Here is a 21541-nt window from a genome sequence, read left to right on the forward strand (position 1 = left end):
CTGGCATGCACTTCCATTTATTTTCACATTGATTAAAAGCAATTTCCTGTTGTTCATAGTTCAACAAGGGGCATTTCTAGTCCCTCCAATGCAGTGAAGCCTCCGGGGGGAGGAGCTCTTTGAGCTCCACTCTCTTAGGAGCACCCTCCTTCCCTCCCCACCCCTCCACATCCTGTGTCCAGGGGCCTTGCAGTCAGGAGAAAAACAAGCTATTAAATTAATTCACATGCAGATGTTACTGACTTAATGGACTAGAGTCCCAGGCATCTTTACAATAAAAAGAGAAAAATCAACAAAAGGAAAAATCCTATGACATAGAGCTGCAAAGAGTATAAAAATCATCTAACTCAGTGTTTTGGAAACAATCAATGACCGAATTACCTGGTCCCTTCAGACACAGAGTTTCCCCAGAATATAACCAGATCTAACAAGCCAGACTCTCCAGAGGTCAGATACAAGAAGTCGTCATTGTATGATGGTCTCTGGGTTCTTGTGGTCATGAGGCGGGTTTGGGGCTCCTTAATTCACAGGTGAAGGAAACGAATGTAGCATGGCCAAGAAGTGAAAAGGAGACAGAGGCACTGGGCACCAAGCTTAAAATGTAAGGGGAGCCCAAAATCTAAACTATCAAGATAAATAAAATTTTAATGCAACAGTTTTGAAAATGGAAATTAATATCAAAATCCCAGAACGAACAAAATAGCAGTTTTAAATGAAGACAGATCAATATCATTGATGTTTCCCTTTTTCTCAGGCTTAAATATTGCTCAGCTTGGCACTCTCACTGATTCTTTTTGAAAGTAGTCTATAAAATATGATTTATCTTGGTTTCTAAGGCTTCTTAAGTGTCGTCATAATTTCTTTACAACCAAAAGAAGTACCTCACTCACCTCATTGTACATTTGGGTAAATAGTGAAACTTGATGGCGACCATGACAAATACAAGGGTATTTCAAAAAGTTTGTTGAAAATGCATATTAGGAAAAAGCTATGCATGAATTTCAAATTTTTTGCACCAAAATAAACTTACCTTCTAATTCTATTTGCTACCAAATTTTTGAATTGCCCTCATAACAATCTATAGAAGCAATTCACTTTTTAAAGTCAGGAAATTTAATATTTTTAAAAACTTACACCCAACCGTGAAAAACATGAAGATTATTTTTTTGGTGGGCCCCCTAATGATACCAGTTGACTAAGGGTAAGCAGCTACTGCCCCCTTTCAGGTGGGCTACAGACAATGGGCCACAGGTTAGGAAGTACTGCTACGGTGCAGCAGGTAAAACCAAACAAAAACAACACTTGCATAGATACCACTTCAATCCTTTATGTGTCCAAACTGGCCTCTCTGGGCATTTGCTTTTTGTGATCCCTGATATAGCAGGAGGCTACACATAGAAACAGGGGTGAGATTATGCTTAACTCAATGTTCCAGTCTTCTATCAGACACCAGCCAAGTAAAGGCTCTCTGACATGGGCCACTCTAGGCCATGGCTTTCTCCTTTATTTCTACTGTGCCAGTGTTTGTCAGTTCATTCTCCAGCCAAGCTCTTGAACCAAATATTCAATTTGGAAAATTCAAGACAAGGCAAAGAATTGATTAATTCTGCTTTAGGCGGATTTCTTTCTACAGTCAAATTTTTGTCTTTTATTTTAAATTATTATCGGCCACCTTTGAACTCAGCATCTATATTTCTAGCTTGGACCTCATTCCTGGCTCTTGAGTCCTGACCCTTGTTCCTATACCTAAAACCTTGGTTTACTCCAGATACTTGGGTGTTCTTGTATCCTGGAGACTGGAGATTTGTCCTTAGCCCCACAAGCTGTTGATAAACATTTGTGGAATACTTTTGGTATTCATGGTAGTGGTGCCATCACAGTTTACAACACAGCCAAAACTGCTGCCCAACTGGAGCTTGTGTTCTAGCAGGAATCATGGGTAAGGACACAAATTCTTCACCATAGGGATGCTTACCGCATGCTCCAACAAATTCTAATGCCCATTCCTCTCTGAAGTTGCAAACTCAAGTTCCTACAAGGTATGGCAAGGCATAATGAACGCTAGAGTGCTGGCATCCCATGTGGGCACCTGTTCGAGTCCCAGCTGCTCCACTTCAGATTCAGCTCCCTGTTCATGTGTCTGGGAAAGCAGTGGAGAACGGCCCAAGTCCATAGGCCCATGCACCTACATGAGAGACTTGGAGGAAGCTCCTAGTCCTAGCTTCAGCCTGGCCCAGCCAGTCCTTGAGGCCATTTGGGGAGTGAGCCAACGAATGCAAGATCTTTCTCTCTTTTTTTCTCTCTCTCTTTTGTGCTCTCTCTCTTTCTCTTGCCTTCTTTCTCTTTCTCTCTCTTTCCCTCCCTCCCCCCCACCATAGCTCTGCCTTTCAAATAAATAAATCTTTTTTTAAATGATGGTGTACATCCATGGTTATTGACATGAAAAGATGACAAAACAGAAAGTAAAAGTGATATGAAGCATATAAAATAATTGCATATGCACACATTTGCACAGAAAAGAGCTTGGAACAGTACACGGATTCACACTCTGTTTTTTTTCTGGTGATTAAATGATTATTTTGTAGATTCCTATTTTTTAATCCTACAATGAAAGTGTAATGTTTGTGCAAATAAATGGAAAAAGGGAGGCAGAAATGTTGCCATATTAAGTACTTATTTGCCAGGTCTTCAGAAATATTTCCTGAGGAAACATACAAATTCTTATTCATTCAAAAGTGAAATGCCAATCATTTTCTTTATGTTAAAAATGTAAAATTGAGTAAGATAAACATGATGGCTTATCCCATGAAGCTTACTTTCCAGGACAGAAACAAACAAGTATCTATCCAACCAACAAATGATTAACAACAATGTATTGGGCAGAGATACACTTTGAAAATATAATAACACAAGTTGAGGCAATAAGGAATAGATGGAGCAAGGGAGACTTCTGTAAATCAAGGGTCAGGCTATTCACAGAAGTACTGTAGAACTGAAAAGACAACAAGTGCCAGCCTGGTATAGATCAGAATTAGGGAAGAATAGTTCACGTCCAAGGAAAGTAGATTCCAAGTTAGGGGAGGAATAAGCTTGGTATATTTAATGAAAAGACGATCAGTGTGTGCAGAACGCAATGGGAGAGACAGATGTGGCATGAAATGAACATTGCAGAAGTCAATTGACAAATGACTTAGGGCATTGAGACTGTCCTCTGGAGTTGGAATGTTATTCTAATTGTGGGGTACCTGAAAGTACTTCTCATTGTTTTTGCACCATGTACAAGTATGTCAAATCTATATTCTTGGGAGAATCCCACAGTGAGAAGAATGCTATTTCCCCAGTCCTCAAATTTGGGCTTGGCCATGCAAACTTGCTTTGGCGAGTGGCCTGTTGGCAGACATGACACACACAGGAATTTCCAATGTACTTGCACAGTTAGGTTGGCTCTCAAGCTTCTGCCATAACTATGAGAGGCATACTCTTGAGGGAGCCTGCTGGCCTCAAGAGATGGGCGATATGCTGAGTAGACCTAACCCAGACCTGTAACCTAGAGTCCAGACTAGACCAGTCTAAATAAGATGTGCAGTGAAATCCCTCAACTCACAAGCGTTTGAGTGAGAAGAAATGACTGTTGCTTCAAGTCATTGAACTTTGGTGGGATTTGTTATTTACAGCATTATTGCTGCAACAGTTGACAAACAGGAGCAATGGGAAGGCACTGAGGCTATCAAACAGAGCATCGGCAAGGTCTGATTTATAATTTTTTATTTTTTCCAAGAACTTTATTTTCTTATAATTAATTAATTACTTTTATTTAAAAGGCAGAAATACAGAGATCCCCACCTGCTGGCCCACTCTCCAAATGCCTTCAATGGCTGGGACTGGGTTAGGATGAAGCCAAACGCCAGGAACTCAATTGGAGTTTCCCATGGGGTCAGCAGGAACAAGAGTACTTGATCCATCAGCTTCTGCCTCCCAGGCTATGTATTAGCAGGAAGCTGGAATCAGAAGTGGAGCCAGACACAAGCCTAGGCACTCCAGTATTGTATGCAAGCATCCCAAATAACATCTCATGTGCTATGCCCAATGCCCACTCCCAATTTATATATTCTTTTAAACTTTTATTTAATAAATATAAATTTCGAAAGTACAACTTTTGGGTTGTAGTGGTCCCCCCTCCATAACTACCCTCCCACCCACAAACCATCTTATCTCCTACTCCCTCTCCCATCCCATTCTTCATTAAGATTCATTTATAATTCTCTTTATATACAGAAGATCAACTTAGCATATACTAAGTAAAGATTTCAACAGTTTGCACCCACACAGACACACAAAGTATAAAGTACTGTTTGAATACTAGTTTTTAAAATTATCTTGACTGCTGTGTGTAGAATGCAGTTCAGAGGTAATGGTAGAAATAATGGATTCAACTGAGAACCAAATTTGTTTTTCTTGATTGACAATGATGGTGCCATTTATTACAATGGCAATAATCAGAAAAGGAGAATGTTTAGGGTAATAAGAGAAGATTCTTGAGTATAGGTAGCCCCTACTGGGTAGAGATACAACCTCACAAGAAAGCCTCCTCTATTTACAGACATGTCTAGCTGCCAGCCCTTCCCTCTGACACTGAAATATCTTCCTTGGAGCTTTTACCTACTGATAGTGGTGCTCCCAAGGAGTCATACAAAACATCACCCACAGGATAAGCCTCCAAATCTAAAGCTGTTTTCTGGATCCTTGTCTCCTGAGAGTTGCAGATCCATATCCCCATCCATAAATTATCATATAACCATCCCGGTCTGCGTTACATGGGCCATACATAGCTCTTGTATTATCTTGTAGTTGACTATTTACATGCCCCAACCCCCACATATCACAAGGACAGAATCTGTTATGCTTACTCTCTTCTATACTTCACAATATCTAGAACTATGCCTCCTACATGGGAGAAGGTAGAAAAATGTCTGACAAACTGAATTTACATATTTCAGACAGATATGACAATTTTCTCTATGTCTGTTCATGTCACATTCACTTGATCTCGGTTTTTAAAGAAAGTTCTAGTCATACAATCGAAACAAAATTGATATTTCACTTTGCATTAGATGTGAGAAGCCAGGCAGGAATCCTAAAATCTTAGCACACTGTGGGAGTCCACCAAAACAAGGGTAAAAAGAGAAGTTCCAGAAAATATTCTATCCTCTCAATGTTTCTGTTTTGGTTCTACTGGGAATCATATTGTTTTGTTACCTAGCAACACAGGGCTTATCACTGGGCATTTACAACCATTTCTCATTTGTCATCATTTGTCTAATCAAATCTGATCATAAATAAAATCTTCACACATTCAACTGACTTCAGTTTGTAATTACAATCCATCTCCATCAGGGGAAGGACATTAATAGTCTTGCACCTTGCATGTGTTGATTTATTTGTGCCTTTTGTCATTTCCTAACATGCTACCCTTCACCATCACACATGATTCAATCTGTCTTGATTTCCTTCTGTAAAATTCCATCTTTTGTTGTGAGTTGCTATCAATCCAGGTGTCATTGGATGAAATCTGTAGGTCATATCTGCTCATTAATTCTGAGCATATCATCTGTGCAGAGTAACTTAATTTTGCAGTATACTGCTTATGTTTAATATAGCTTCTTGCTTCCTTTCTATCATGCCAACTAGTTCTGTCTACTTAAATCAATGCCACAAACATTTCTTATCAGGCATCGTAGCATACATAAGTGGCTTTGTCTGTCTGTCATTACCCTCCCCTTATTATGTTAACAGCAATCCTATACCTTTGGAGACTATAGTCATAAAAATTAGGGTTAGTGCTGCAAATCTGAATACACTTTTGGCCTCAGAAACACACATTACAAGAAAAAAAAATGGTGTTCCCTTCTCTGGTCTTTGGGCTTGGTTCAGGATGGGCTCATGGCACAAGTCTGACCAATCTTTGGGGAATTGTCTCCGCTCATCTCTCTAAAATGAAGTATAAGTCTAGCACTTCCTGTACTGATAACTTCTGCTGTGTGCAGCAGGCTCATCTACAGTCCATAAAACATATCCCAACATAGAAAGCCAGAGCAGAGAGGCAAATAATCATATGAAGATAGTCAAATGAAATAGAAATAGAATAAGGTTATGAGAAAGACACATGAAGTAAAAGAGGGAAGAGATACAAAGGAGAGAGAAACAGAACATAAGAAGAAATTGAGAGAAATGTTGATGGATTTCAGTCTCTAGTTTAAGTCCCTAAGAATGCGAAGTTTCCCTGATTCTTTTGTGTTGTGTGAGGTATACCAGTATCCTTTCTGTAAAGCCCATATTTTCTTTAAGTTAACTTTCTCTCAGGGGTACTTCCTTTTGCAATTATACGATTCACAAGCCTACCAAGTTGTAAAGCATTCTTTAGTTCAAAAAACATGTTGACAATTATCATCTGACTAATCTTCAAAATAATTCACAACTCCTGGGAAATAATTAATATAGAGAGGAAACTGCGCCCAGTTTGCCAATGAGGAAGCACAGTTGCAAAAAATGTTTTGCTATTTCACTTTGCAGCTAGTGAGGGAAGGACTCTGGACTCTCAGTGCAGTGTTCTGTTCAACAGTTATCTCCCTACATCACACCATGCCTGCTAAACACCAAACAGTATGTGAGCAGCTGTGTAGCTTCAGAGACATCTGGTCCCATAGCTGGCCTGATACTCAGGGAATTTGTCTAATTGAAGAGATAAGATAGATGCAGATATGGTAACTAAAAATACCAATATTGGCTTCACATAGATAGAACTGAAGTAATGACTATGTCAGTCTTGGGCTGGAATCATCAGAAAATAAGGAATTTAGACAGGCAGGAGGAGGGAGAGGGCCTTTCACACACCAGAAAGACACGAACAAAGGAGCTAAAGTGGGAGTAGACAAAGTGTGCGGGAAACAGAGCCTTTAGCTTTCCATTTCTCTCCTCCACTGCCCTCACTCTGGCCCTTTCATCTTTCACTTGGACTATCTCAGTAACCCCTAACTGCTTCTCCCCGCATCTTCTTCTGTATTACAATGCACTGGTCACATTACATCCCAAGTGGTCTAGTGTGAGCTGCTCTTCAAGCTCCAGCCATGCTGAATGTCTTCCAGTTGACATAAAGCCTTCTGCTCTCTCTGGCCAGAGGGTATTTTACACTTGCTGATCTCTGCCCACCATGTTTCTCTCTCACTTGCTTACTCTCATTCTCATGGTAGTTCTCCTTATTCCTTTACTGAAAGAATAGTTACCAGGTTGGTATTATGAATAAGAGAGGCAGATTTAAATTGGTCATCACTAACAAGGATTATGAATTCAAACTGCTACGTTGAAACATGGTCCTGATACCTACCACCTGTGTGACCTTTAGCAAGTTACTCAGATTTTCTACTGTTCTTCATGTTATTATAGATTAAATAAGAGATGAGTAAAGGCAGAGGGATTGAGATGGCACTTTGGATACCTACATTCCATATCCAAATGCCTGGGATTGAGTCCCAGATGTGCTCATGATTCCAGCTCCCTGCTAATGAACATCCCAGGAGGTAGCAGGTAACATCTCGCATATTCGGGTCACTGCCACCAACAGGGGAGAACCAGATTGTGTTCCTGGCTCCTGGAAGCCTAGCCCAGCCATGGCTCTTATAGGCATTTAGAGTGAACCAACGTACGCAATCAATCAATCTCCCCCACTCCCAATCTTTCAAGTAAACGAAATAAAAAATTTTTAAAAGATTACATGAGAATATATCAAGGCAAATATCAATGTTCAGTGCATTAAGGGTTGTATGAGGGTATGTAATAATAATTGAAGCTGAATTGTACTCTCTTTCAGGACACATTTAAGTCCACATAAAAGCCTTCTCTAAGCACCAGGACCAGACTGAGCCTATTTCTATTAACTCATTGTACTTATCTTACTTTTTTTTAATTTGAAAGTCAGAATTACACAGAGAAGGAGAGGCAGAGAGAGAGAAAGAGATCTTCCATTCACTGGTTCACTCCCCAATTGGCTACAGTGGCCAGAACTGCGCCCATCTGAAACCAGGAGCCAGGAGCTTCTTCTGAATCTCCCATGAGACTTCTTCTGGGTCTCCCATGCAGGTGCAGGGGCCAAGGACCTGGGCCATCTTCTATTGCTTTCCCAGGCCATAGCAGAGAGCTGGATGGGAAGAGGAGCAGCCGGGACCTGAACCAGCGCCCATATGAGATGCTGGACCTGAACCAGCGCCAGCCTCTACTTATCTTACTTTAGACCAATTTTCCTGTTGGCTTCTAAATCCTAGGAAGGCAAGAGTAGTATCTTATCTATTTACCATTCTATTCAAAAATTCTAGAACAATGACTGGTCCAGAATAGGAGTTAAACATATTATTTATTTATGAGAAAAGCCAGGGTAAAATGGTTATTTCTGCGAAAGCCAGAAAAAATTAATTGGGATATCAACTGCATGCACTGTGGATTTCTGAGTTTGGGGAAAGACATGAGACTATTTCAAATGGGGGAATTTTAAATCTCCAGAACCCGTATCTTAAAGGTGATCCCACCAGCCATATTATCCCCTGAATAGTGATGATCCAAACAGATTCTGAGATACTTGCCTCCGTCATATGAGGACACCTCGGTCAGTCTGTGACTCATCCTAGGAAGGGATCTGACAAGGCCCCACTGACACCACGACCTTAAAAGTTATTACAAAAATACCTTTAAAACCAGGCCATGGCATGAGGGCCTTTGCTCACAGGAAGGGCTAGGATGATTCTCAAATGTCAGAGCAAAGGAACATTACTGTTTCCAGGCAAAGGGCAATGCCGCTTGAAGAGTGAGAAAGGAAGGCCTTTAAGTGGGATTCAGGGACTCTGATTACCCTGGAGAGGAAAACAGAAAGACTCAAATAACTCTTAGTACTAAGTCCTACATTCAGGATGAAACCCATTAAACCAGAGTCATTTCATGGTAATATGAAGGTGTGTCCTTAGGCGTGGACAAATGAAGTTTCTAGGATTGGAAGCTAATCCATCTGTTCTGTTCTCTTCATCTGGTGTATGGCATTCATTCATCGGACAATAATTTGCTCACTGCCTCCTGGGCCACATGTGGATGCTGGAAATGTTAAGATGGGTCACTGTGGGAAGATCATCGACACATGAGGTAAGGCAAGCCCAATGGGGTCCTACACTATGACCACATTGAGGTTCAAAGGAGGTCTAAACAACTATCAAAATGCCCAAGCTTAATATCCTGAGAAGCCTCCCAAGAGTCTTAGGTATACAACAAATAAAAAACCATTTGCACAGGATGCAGGGCAATAAAAAGTGCTGGGTGGGGAGGCAGGGCTTACACACCTCCTCAGCCTCATGAGGGAGTGAAATATCAGCAATGACCTGAAAGAAGTGAAGGGCAGCCAGTATTTGGTGAAGACCATGGGTACAGAGAGAACACACAGATCAAGACCCTGAGTAGATGTGTCTAAGCAGCACAGGAGCCCAGTGTAGCTACTTTGAAGTGGAGCAAAGAAGAGCCAAGGAGGCAAGAAAGACACTGAGTATTGCAAACTCTGCAGAGGGCTTCATCTGGGTGGAATGGCCTTCAATTCTATATACGGCATGGAGACTAGATTCTTCCTGAGATCTCATCTAGCTCTTAAATTCAAGAATTTTCTAATTTTATTATGTCTATGACAACTGGCACAGGCAGATCATGGGAAATAGACAAGTTTACATAAACTGTATTCTAACAGACTGTTCCAGACAGGACCAATATGTGTAATTTTATATCCTGTCTAAAACTGAGATATATCCTAAGATGCAATGGTGCAAGGCTCTGACATTGTCACTGGACTCTGACAGACCAATTGTCAAATATTAACCCTACCATGTCAGCTGCACAGCTGCTTCCTTTGCCTTGCCTCGATTTCTTCCCCCATACAGTAGAAACAACTGCGGCTCCATATCATTGAGGTTTTCTGAGGACGAAATAAGATGATGTGCAAAATTTTCAGCACAGTATTGGAAGCATAGTAAACTCTCCAAAATTTTCACTATTTTTCTTTTTTTTTAAATAGTAGACACCAACAAATGTTTACGGAATTGAACTTTCAGAACCACTATATTTGGAATTTGTGTGCTAATATTACCTCTTATATATCATCAAATATGCATTTCAGAATTGTATTTCAACAAATGCTTATTAATGCTTATTTTGTGCTCAGATGCATTTCATGGATGAGTAAGAACAAGTCTGTTTTACAGGGACAGGAATGGAAGAGACAGAGGCACAAAAGTGATTATAATTCAAGAGGGGCCAGCACCATGGCTCACTAGGCTAATCCTCTGCCTGTGGCACCGGTCCTCGGGGTTCTAGTCCCAGTTGGGGTGCCAGATTCTGTTCCGGTTGTTCCTCTTCCAGTCCAGTTCTCCACTGTGGCCCGGGAGGGCAGTGGAGGATGGCCCAGGTGCTTGGGCCCTGCACCCGCATGGAAGACTAGGAGGAAGCACCTGGCTCCTGGCTTCGGATCAGTGCAGCGTGCCAGCCGTGGCAACCATTTGGGGGGTGAACCAACAAAAGGAAGACCTTTCTCTCTGTCTCTCTCTCTCTCTCTCACTTTCTAACTCTGCCTGTCAAAAAAAATAATTCAAGAGAGACTATTAAAAATTTTATAAAGGTGCAGAGGTGGGGGGGCATACCTAATGGCAGAATAGAGAGGACATGAATTCCAACTGGGTCTAAATATGATGGTCTCCTGTGGGAGATGAGAAATTCGAGCAGGTCAGAACATGTGTCTCACATCTATCTAGCGATGGACTGATGACACTAAAAAATTGTGCTTCCCTTCCAGATGGCACTAGTAAACCATGAACTCAGTGACTTATAAAACTGCTGCAAGTTTGTAGACAGCTTGATTCATATAGCTCCTGGCCAAAGTGACTTCACATAAGCAATGTTGAGTTCCAATGGCCACAGTGATAAGTGGTGCTGAGGAGCTAAATTCAATTCACTTTGCTGCCTTCCAGGGGAACAAAAGAGGAAAGTTCTAAGAAAAAGAAAGAGGAAACAACTGTGGTTATGTTCAACTACATGGTCATGTGGGGTGTAATTACCCAAGAAAGTTATTTCTAAATGGATCTTTTGCTCACTTGCCCTTTCACTCTTTTCTTTCTGGATCCACTAATTCAGTTGCTGGGCAGCCTGAGGCAAATAGCTCTTCTTGGTAAGCAGCAACACATTCCTATTCCTACTGGGAAAATATGAGATGCTTGGGAAATATTTCACAGAAAGCTAGCCGTCCACACATACCTCTTACAAGAGTTGGTCCAGAGAGAGCTTGTATATTTCTAGGGCTATAACACACTTCACTATTAGAACATACTGAGTGTTCCCAAATGAACAAGTGAAATGTTTAAATATCCTCCTTTTTCCACTCCCGCTCACCTTCTTCTGCTCTCAAGCTGTGCAGATAAATGGCCAAGGCAAAACATTTTACTTCCTCTTCCCCAATTTCTATAGCTTTGATTTCTTTCTCTTGCCTAATAGCTCTGGCTAAAACTTCCAGGACTCTATTGAAAAGCAATGGTGAAACTAGGCATCCTTGTCTGGTACCACATCTTAGTGGAAATGCTTCCAACTTTTCCCCATTCAGTAAGATGCTGGCCATGGGTTTGTCATAAATTGCCTTGATTGTGTTGAGGAAAGCAATACATATTAAACATCTATATATTTCTATACTCTTTGAATTAGTTGCTCTCCTTACATCTTAGAAAGTCTCTTATTTCATTGGCAAGGTCATGGTCTAAGAAATGTACTCCAAAGCAAATCCTACTTTCGGAAATTTGGTTGGGCATATGAAAATAGCCTAGCATGTTTGATAATACGGAGAATCACTATGAACTTTTTCAGTGTAGTATTGTGGTTCTATTTCTTATAAAGTCATTATTCTTTATAGGTAATGTCATAAAAGTTTAACATTAAATATGGCATCTAGGATTTTCTTCAAAACAATAGAGGGGAGAATGGCAGGTATAATAAGACTGGTTCTGAGTAGATGTGATGGTGCCATTACCAGGGGGTAATTATACATTTTTCTACTTTTATAAATATTTTAATTGTACAGATACACTTTACCAAGAGGAAGGCTGAAGTCCAAAGATCTCAGTGAATTTGAAGAAGGATCCAGTGTTCCAGAACAATGAAGGTTTTGGTTGGACAATTTTATCTGTGCCATTCAGGACATCATAGATCGGAAAAAGACAGATACTATGACAAGTGATGCTGAGGTTGAGAGAAGGTAAAATTTAATGTGAGGCAGGGTGTAGAAGAAATGAGACCAGGTTTTTTAGTGATAAGAACTGACTAGTAGGATTATTCATGTGGCTTTCAGTAACCTGTTTTTTTAACTCATCCTCTCACTAGAGAGTACATAGGGAACTATGGGTTAAAAACAATGAAATGGAAAGAACTATGGAGATAAAAGCTACATAACAAAATTTTCAGACCAGCTCCTGACACAAAGAACATATTAATTAATTCTTTGGGTGCTGGTGTAAAAGGGACATTTATCACATTTTAAAATGCTAAGCAAAAATGGATAGTGAATACATAGAATGATAGAAGCAGTGTTCTTAATATGTCAGCATTGTGAGCCGAATAGAGCAGGATGAAACACATAAATGCAAAGCCTTACCCTGAAGTTCAAATACCAAAGGCATAAGCACAAGATAGAAGACATGGAGCTTAGAAATAGCTCACATGTATATACTTGGGGAAGTTTAATATCCCATAAGTGCCACATAAACAATGTGATAAGGCTGAAACCAGAAAAGCTAATTCTTTCAAATGTGCATTAGAAATAATGGAATATTTAAATTGAAGAAGATGTTAGACATATCTGTATTGGCCAGGCCTTCCTTGGAGTGTCAGATTCATTTGTGTCCAAAACCATTGGATCAGCGCAGTGCGCCGGTCACATCGCGCTGGCCGTGGCGGCCATTGGAGGGTGAACCAACGGCAAAGGAAGACCTTTCTCTCTGTCTCTCTCTCTCTCACTGTCCACTCTGCCTGTCAAAAAAATAAATAAATAAATAAATAAATAGGGAGAGGTAGCATATTCAGAAGAGAATAGAGGATGAAGAAGGGATCCAAAGCCCTGTGTTTGAGAAACTATTGAAAGAACTAAGGATGTTGAAGTAAAACAACTCATACAGATGTGTGAATCAGGTTCAGATTGATGGCCCTATAATGTGGCACAATGAACATCCAAGAATAGGTTAGAATTGTTTAGTACTGTTCTGTTCAGCTGAATAGCCACACGGGGCTATTGGGCACTTTAAATATATTATTAATTCAAACAGAGATATGCTGTAAGTACAAAATATATACCAGATTTTAAAGGCTTGGTGTTAAAAATGTAATATTTCTTTAATAACATGCTAATATTTTGGATATATCAGGCTGAATAAAATATTGTAGGCTGAATAAAATATTGTTAATTTCACCATCACTTTGTTCCTTTTATAATGTGGCTACTGAAAACTTTAAATTATCTAAATGGCTCACATTTGTAGATTCTACTCCTTCCACTGGTTAGAACCATGTTAGAAAAACAATTAGTGAGGAGAAGGGATTAAGATTGAGGTAGACTTTATAGGACTCTTTAGATTATATTATTTAGGGGATGCCTCTCTACAGGGCTATGAATCAAAGAGAAAGTTTTCCATGATACTTAGTGAAATAAGCCAGTCCCAAAGGGACAAATACTATATGTTCTCCCTGATCTGTGAGAACTAATAGAGCACCTAAAACAAAATCTGTGGAAGTGAAATGGACACTTTGAGAAGCAATGACTTGAACAGCCCTTGTCTTGACTGTCAAGGAACAGGATTTTTTTTTTTTTTCTTTTTGCTTCTTCATACTATTTGTTGAACTCTTTACTTAACATAGAAGTAATCATATGTTTATAAAATCAACTGAAAATAGATCTCAGTAAAAAATAAGAGTGGGAATAACAGAGGGAGAAGGAAGTTTATAACTATAAAGCTGTATAGTTCTGCATACATGCCTATGGACCTACACCTAAGGGTACAGTTTAAAAACTTGCCATAGGACCCAAAATCCCATTTTAAATGTTAAAGTGATCATATAGATAGCATTAAGTGTTAAAGGGATCACATAAATAAGATCGCCATGGCTCACTTGGCTAATCCTCTGCCTGTGAAGCCGGCACCCCAGGTTCTAATCCCAGTTGGGGTGCTGGATTCTGTCCTGGTTGCTCCTCTTCCAGTCCAGCTCTCTGCTTTGGCCCGGGAAGGCAGCGGAGGATGGTCCAAGTGCTTGGGCCCTGCATCCACATGGGAGACCAGGAGGAAGCACCTGGCTCCAGGCTTCGGATCAGCCATGGCAGCATTTAGGGGGTGAACCAACAGAAGGAAGACCTTTCTCTCTGTCTCTCTCTCTCTCTCATTAACTCTGCCTGTCAAAAAAAAAACTTATAAAAAGGGTCTGGTAATAATAATAGACAGAATTTAAAAAGAGAGAATGTTCCAACATGGGAAGCAGTCCACACAGCAGACTCATAGAATGACAATCACTCTAAACAGCACTCTGAGCTCAGAATCAGCCCTTAAGGCATTCTGGTCTGGCTGAAAAGTCCATAAGAGCATTTCAGGCATGGAAAGTCAAGACACTGTGGCCAAAAAATGCCCTACTAGAATGATCTCTGTGACTGAGACCCCAGTGGAAAGAAAGGGCCATCAATAAACAGATGTACTTTTCTCTGAAGGGAGGAGAGAACTTCGACTTTTCTTATGGCATAATCTAAACAGTAATGGAGACTATGGATTCAAAAGGCTTCCATAGCCATGGCAGCTCATATCAAGAGCCTCAGGTCGTCACTGACATCATACATAAGAGTGTTAATTGTTAAATCAACAGCAGGAGTCACTGTGCACTTAATTCCCATGCAGGACCTCTGTCCTCAATGACTTATGAGCATTAACTGTAAAACTTGCTCTCAAACAGTTGTGTGTGTGTATACACATGCATGCACATGCACAAATTGTTGAAATCTTTACTTACTATAGAGTTAGTACTCTGTGTATAAAGTTAATTGAAAATCTTAATGGAGAATGGGTCAGGAAATGTGAGAGAGAGAAGGAAGAGTGGGAGTAGGGGCGGGGGGGGGGGTTGGGTATGCTGAGAAGTATCACCGTATTCTTAAACTTGTACTTGCGAAATTTGTATTAAATAAAAGGTTTCTTTAGAAAAAAATAAAGAAAAGGTTTTCAACAAAAGTATACTTCCAACTAACTGTGTTGCCTTAGAAAAGTATCTTAACCATTCTGACTTTCAAGTTCCTATCTTAACATGATCAACTTGAATATTCCCTTAGGTATTTCCTACTGCAGAAATGTTGGGATTCTACTCAGACTAGGGTTACAGGCCATTTCCTGTCCTGGAACACAATAGGCAAGCCCTGTAGTAAGAAATATTCTCTTCACTATTTTCATGCAAACACTTTCAACCAATTACTTCATAGTTTTCTCAATTTTCAAACCTATAGGGAAAATATTGCATTCAAAGTTGATGACCTCAGCACATCCACACTACGCTAATTATCATCTTTAGCCCCCAACACAATATTCCGGCTACGATTTATTGTATGCCTACACCATGCTAGGTGTTCCTGTGCATTACTCATTTAATCACCACAGACATCTTTCACAGTGAGCGTTATTATTATCCTTATATGACAGAGGAATACAACTAGTTTTAAAACCTGTTTCTATAAATTTGGGTGTGTTATAAATCTCTCCAAGCAACAGTGAACTAGCATAATAATATCAATCACTTGTAGTACATCCAATCATGGTATAAACTGTAGTGAGCATTAAGGGAAATAATGTACATGAATTTCCATGGGAGTAGCAGATTTATAACAGGCAGTGAATACATGCTAGAATCCTTCCTCTGCTAAACTCTTCCATTATGAATTCTACACATCCTCCAAATCTAGCTCCACAGGGCTTCACCATTTACCTACAGCAAGAAGAGCAGTCTGCCGTTCCTGGCCAGCATAACCTGAAGTCCAGTCATTTCCTTTTTGCCTTCATCATTTCCAATCTTCCTCTGCAGTAACATGCAAGCATACCATGTCCCCCTTACTCAACCACAAAGTTCTGGAATGAAAATACTATCTCAGAGTCAGATTATATGCAGTTTAGTGTGGAGCACAAAGGTGATTATTAATAAACACCAACTGAGTTAATAATGATAACTATCATTTGTTTGAAGTTTTCGGCTGCCAGATCCTGAACAGAGTTAAAGCACTTTATATACAGATCTAATTTATTCCATGCAACTTGAAAGGCAGATACTTATTTTACCCATTTTACACGTGATGTCAGGATTTGAATTTTGGCTAACTGAATGTCTCCAAAGCTCATGATGTTAACTATTACAAAGGAAGGATCAATGACTGGATGGAGGGTCAGACGGATGGAAGGATGGCTAAAATGAATGGTGAGCAGAAGCACAGGATCTGCATCCTTGGAATCCAAATTCAAGACATCCTTTGAGTTACAGTTTTCTCTTCTAGGTCCCAGCATGTTACTGGGAGTTCAGCAGAGAGGGAAAAGCAGCACATTTCACCATTTTAAAGATTCATAATGAGCTAAAAGGCCAAGTCAAAATCAATTTATTATTCACCAAAGTCTCAGGTCCCTGCCTGTTTTGTTCTCCTGAATAAAACATACCTTCTCAAGTGTAGGAGCTGCCAGCAGCTGAAAAGAGAAAAAGGGAACAAGTAATACATATTTACATAATTAGAAAGAAGGGAAAAACATTCAAGCAGGTTTCCTTTCTAACGTTTATGTTTATCTGAATCCCCAGCTCAGGAAAATGTTTACCTAGTATAGAGAGCATGTGTATTCTTCACCTGTTAGCAGGATTTCATGAGCAGGGATTTCTTTTCTCATTAGCAGCAGCAAGCCCAGAATTTAGCACAGCATCCTGAGCCCATCGGAGCCCCAGTTGTCTGTAAAATCTGCATTCTTTACCCAGGCAACCACCAGCCCCAGGGCAGTGACATTCAGTCCACCGGCATCCCTGGCATAGGTTGGGAGCAGGCCTTGTGGTTTCAAAAGTGACAGTGATTGTAATTTATTACCTGCATTGATTCGCAGAGTGTGATTCCTTGTACAAACAAGCAGACATTTTTCAATTGTGCTATGCAATGGATAAATTGTTTTGCATAGAAACTGTACTTTTTAAATTAATTGAGGTACGCAACGCAGATACATGCATTATGCATGTACAAATACTACATCCTTGGGGAAAAAAAGCCCCAGATGGATTCAATTTAACTTTAAAACTGCATTTTATTAATGCGTTTTCAGGGAAAGAGCTTAAATCAATGACCCTACTCCCACTAAAACCAGAGCATTCAGGCAAACAGAATCCAGGCTGCCTGCTTTATTTCCCGCCCCCTCTCTGAATGCAATGGCATTTCATTTTCCACACAGTCCTTTTTTATTCATAATGTCATATTTTAATCCAATCAATGTACATTAGCTACAACTAATGTAAATGTCATTGCTACTCTTTCCTCAAACCATTTTTTTTAATTTGCTAAAACTCAGTACAGCACAATTTTTCCACATCAGATTAATAAGTACTGGACAGCTCTTCTATATTTTTCCTTTTCAGTGGAGTATTATTGAACAAAGCTCTAGGACATTTTCAGGGCAATAAATGAAACAGATCCTCCTTGAATCCCAGAGTGCTTGGAAGTGTTAACATTTTCACCCTCAGTCCTCCCCTTCCTTTTAATAATCCTGCAAGAACCAGGCAGAATTCATAATACATGGCCCTCACTCTCCAAGTTACCTGCCTTCGTACATGCTGTTTCTTCCACTGAATGCCCTATCCTGATATTCTAAAGACTCAATCAAATACTTCTCTTCCAGGATGATTTGCTGGAATTCACCTTTATCTCATCCTAATCAAAAAAGCCATTATTTGTTAAACGTTCAATCTCTTGGGCCTCTGGAAATAGTCCATCTTGTAGGGCAACATTTGATGGCTCTGTGTTAACTCTCCACGTAGACTGTAAATTCCTAGAATTTAGGAACCAGCAAATGACTTTTTTTATCCCCTGCACTAATTAGTACAAAGTGTGCACAGAGATGCTAGAGAAATAGAGAGAAGGAAAGAAAAAGAAAAGGACACAAAGAAGAATAGTGGGGAAAAAAAACAAGCTAGAGAGCAAGGGAGAGAAGATATGGACTTTAGGGCGGAGAAGGCATGGCTGTTAAGGACCGCAGGGCTCCATGGTTACTGACCACAAAGCACTGGGACGTATACGGGAATTTCATGTTTGCAGCACGGTGGGTGGAGATGCAGGAGTACTGCATCACCAATCCTCAGCCTAGGACAGACCCTGCAAAGTTCAGTGTGTCAAAGAGTAGCCTGGGGCGCTTAATAAACTATTGCTTCTTTGCAAGTGGACTGCCATCCCAGCCTTGCCCTCAAGAAGATCCAACTTAGCAGGCTTGGTAAGGGTACCAGCAAGTACTCTATTTCCAACAGGATTCCAGATGGTTCTGAGGTAGTGTTAGAAACCACGTGACACATGGACCAGCACCATGGCTCACTAGGCTAATCCTCCACCTGCAGCGCCGGTACCCCAGGGTTCTAGTCCTGGTCGGGGTGCTGGTCCTGTCTCGGTTGCTCCTCTTCCAGTCCAGCTCTCTGCTGTGGCCTGGGAGGGCAGTGGAGGATGGCCCAAGTGCTTGGGCCCTGCACCCTTGAGGAGGAAGCCAGGAGGAAGCACCTGGCTCCTGGCTTCAGATCGGCACAGCGCCGGTCGTAGTGGCCACTTGGCGGGGGGGGGGGGGGGGGGTGAACCAAGGAAAGGAAGACCTTTCTCTCTCTCTCTCTCACTGTCTAACTCTGTCTGTCAAAAAAAAAAAAAGAAAAAGAAAAAGAAATCACATGACACAGTGGCCTGGGGAGCACGCCAGGCTCTGCTTCCCTGCCCCTGCCTCTCTTCAGCACCACCTACTTTCACCACCGCAGACCTGACACTGCCTGTAGGACCTGGCTGAGATTTGCTTCTGAACAGGAGAAGCCAGAACACATCCCTGAGTTTCTGTTTTGTATGGCGTTATTTTTTTCATTATTTTATGTTTTCCGAGTTTTGTTGTTTTTCTTGCCTAAGGCTTCTGCCTCCTCTGAGGTACCAATTTGTATGGTTGATCTCATGCTGATTCCAATACATTCCTGGTATTCAGACACAAGCAAGCCTTCCTGGTCCCACGTTCCTGTCTAGTCCATGTTCATGCTCAGTTACATCAGTAGCTACAGCGCTCATCCACACAGGGTCCCAAGTGCTAGGGCAGAATAATTAGTTCATGGTGTAACAGGCCATTGGATTCTTCATCAGGAGCCTGGATTCAGATCATGATTCTGTGCATTGTCTATACAAGACACCCTCAGGGTATCCATTCATTACACAAAAATAATAATCCCTTGATGTAAAAATTATAACAAAATCGAGACCTGGAGCATAAAAACCTGAATTCAAAATCCAGTTCTTAGGAAGATTTTAGATACATTGAAATCAGGTTCACATTTTCTAGCCTAAGAAAGAAAACAAAATTCAACAACAAAAAGTGGGCTCATTTCACTGTTCACTGGAGCATTGTCAGTAGCAGTTAAATAGAATAGATTAGACCTTCTTAAAATCTGGGTCAGAAGCCTTTCAAAAATTATTCTTGCAGAAGCATGCATTCTTCTAAATTATTAAATTTAAATAATTTCTTGTAGGAGAAAAGGACAACACAGTTCTACCACTTCGTAGCTATACCACAGGGACAAGTTATTTATCCTCTAAGTTTCGGTGTTTTTCTGTAGAAAATGAGGTTAATAATGCAATATCTACATCAAAGAGTGGCAGTAAGGATTAAGTAAGACAATGGGTTCTGAAAACACAGTGCCAAGAACACAGTAAGTTCTCCACAAATGGTGATGGTGGTGATAAACGATAGGATATTGTTATTGTTGCTATCAGCACTACCATCATCGTCACCTCACAGCCAATATCAACATAAATTTCAGTGACTTCATTTGTTCAATAAACAGTGCAGGACATACACCGTAGTGAAAGGCCTGAAATTTAGGGTCAGTATTATGTGTTGCCTTGACAAATGGTAAAAACCAGCAAGGCCACAATTACCCTGACCATAAGTTCCCATTCCACTCTTCCCATCCGCCTTCCCAGATAAAGCTCTTTCACCAAGTGGCCTTCCTTAACAAGAAGACTAGACAGCATTCTTGTTCTTCCCTAGATAGTAAGTTCCATTTTCTACTAGCCTACAGAATTATTCAAACAAATGGATCACAGCTTCTAAAAAGAAATTAGAAGTACCCCATCCTCCTAATACTACAGAGCTTCTTGCCTACAGCCCCTAGTTGTTCACTCTGCAGCTAAGTGCAGCCCCCTGCATGGCTAGCAGTGTCCCCTTTCCCAGGCAGTGAGTATACGGGATGATTACCACAGTGGACCTTCCCAGTACTGGGTGTTGTGTGTATGGCCATCCCCGCAGCCCAAGAATGAGAATCCCTTCTTCATCCATGAGATGGAGAGGAAGTGAAAACACCTCAAGCATGACCACTGATCCTGCCATTCACAACCCAGAGGAGAAAACATTTGGGTAAAGGGGCCTTTAGATCAATTGGATGGGTGATAAATGGAGAGGTAGAACATGCCATGTGAGCAGAGAGAGAAGCAGGACAGACTAGATGGAGGGGTGCAGGACAGCAATTTTTCAGATAAAATCATATTTGAGTCAACTGGCAATCCTCAGATGAAGATTCAGAAACATGATTAGCATGTAGCACTGTGCTAAAGTCACCCTACCCCTAGTTCTTACCCAGAGCACTTCCAGCGAGAGAGAGCATGCTGATTCCACACATAAGCCTGATGCTCTCTGTGTTTCAGATGGTGCTCTGAGGTCCAGGATTGTCTATGCCCGGTGTTGTTCTAGTTCTGTGTTTATTATTCATACCTCGAGTTGCTCGCTGTGTTGTTGAGTCTTTCTCTGTTAGAATAGAGTAGTTGCCAACACCTGCTCTTGTCTGCTGTTTGTCACAGTCTACAGACAGCATGCTCAGACTCCATCTAGAGCAGCTGAGCCCTTAAATCATCCATCCAGCGCCAAACTTACTTTCCAAAAGTGGAAATAAGCACTTTGCTGCATTTCCTTCTTTGAAATTTCATTCGGCTCTCAATCTAGTCTCTCCCACTCTCTACATGTGCATATGTATGTGCATATATTTGTGTGAAAGACATATATAATATCTACTACATGTTTTAAATGAAGATAAGAACATTTACTATTTGAATACTTGCTGTGCTCCAAGCACTATATAAGGATGTTGCATACATTATCTCATTTAACCACTGCACAGCCCCAGAAGGTAAAAAGGGGTCCCCTGGATGAGAAAATTGAGTCCGGTA

General features: G+C 40.7%; 1 long non-coding RNA gene across 12 annotated transcripts in view; it reads right to left on the bottom strand.

Annotated features, from left to right (window-relative positions):
* The window catches only part of LOC138850202 (uncharacterized), a 245213-nt gene that overhangs the window by 166829 nt on the left and 56843 nt on the right, over positions 1-21541 (bottom strand). The window contains exons 3-7 of one of the 12 annotated variants that reach the window (XR_016236377.1): positions 16776-16802; positions 16060-16149; positions 10716-10771; positions 9904-9994; positions 8425-9154 (exon numbers count right to left, since the gene is read on the bottom strand). The exons of 2 other annotated variants lie outside the window; for them this stretch is intronic. This is a non-coding gene — a long non-coding RNA (uncharacterized LOC138850202). Of the gene's footprint in view, positions 1-3825; positions 3999-8424; positions 9155-9903; positions 9995-10715; positions 10772-16059; positions 16214-16775; positions 16803-21541 lie in introns of those variants that run through there. 9 more of the 12 variants (XR_016236371.1, XR_016236372.1, XR_016236375.1 and 6 more) reach the window with 9 other exon arrangements.

The sequence above is a fragment of the Oryctolagus cuniculus genome, chromosome 6 (assembly GCF_051225735.1).
Source record: "Oryctolagus cuniculus isolate XC-2025 breed Fujian yellow rabbit chromosome 6, ASM5122573v1, whole genome shotgun sequence".
Taxonomy (NCBI): Eukaryota; Metazoa; Chordata; class Mammalia; order Lagomorpha; family Leporidae; genus Oryctolagus; species Oryctolagus cuniculus.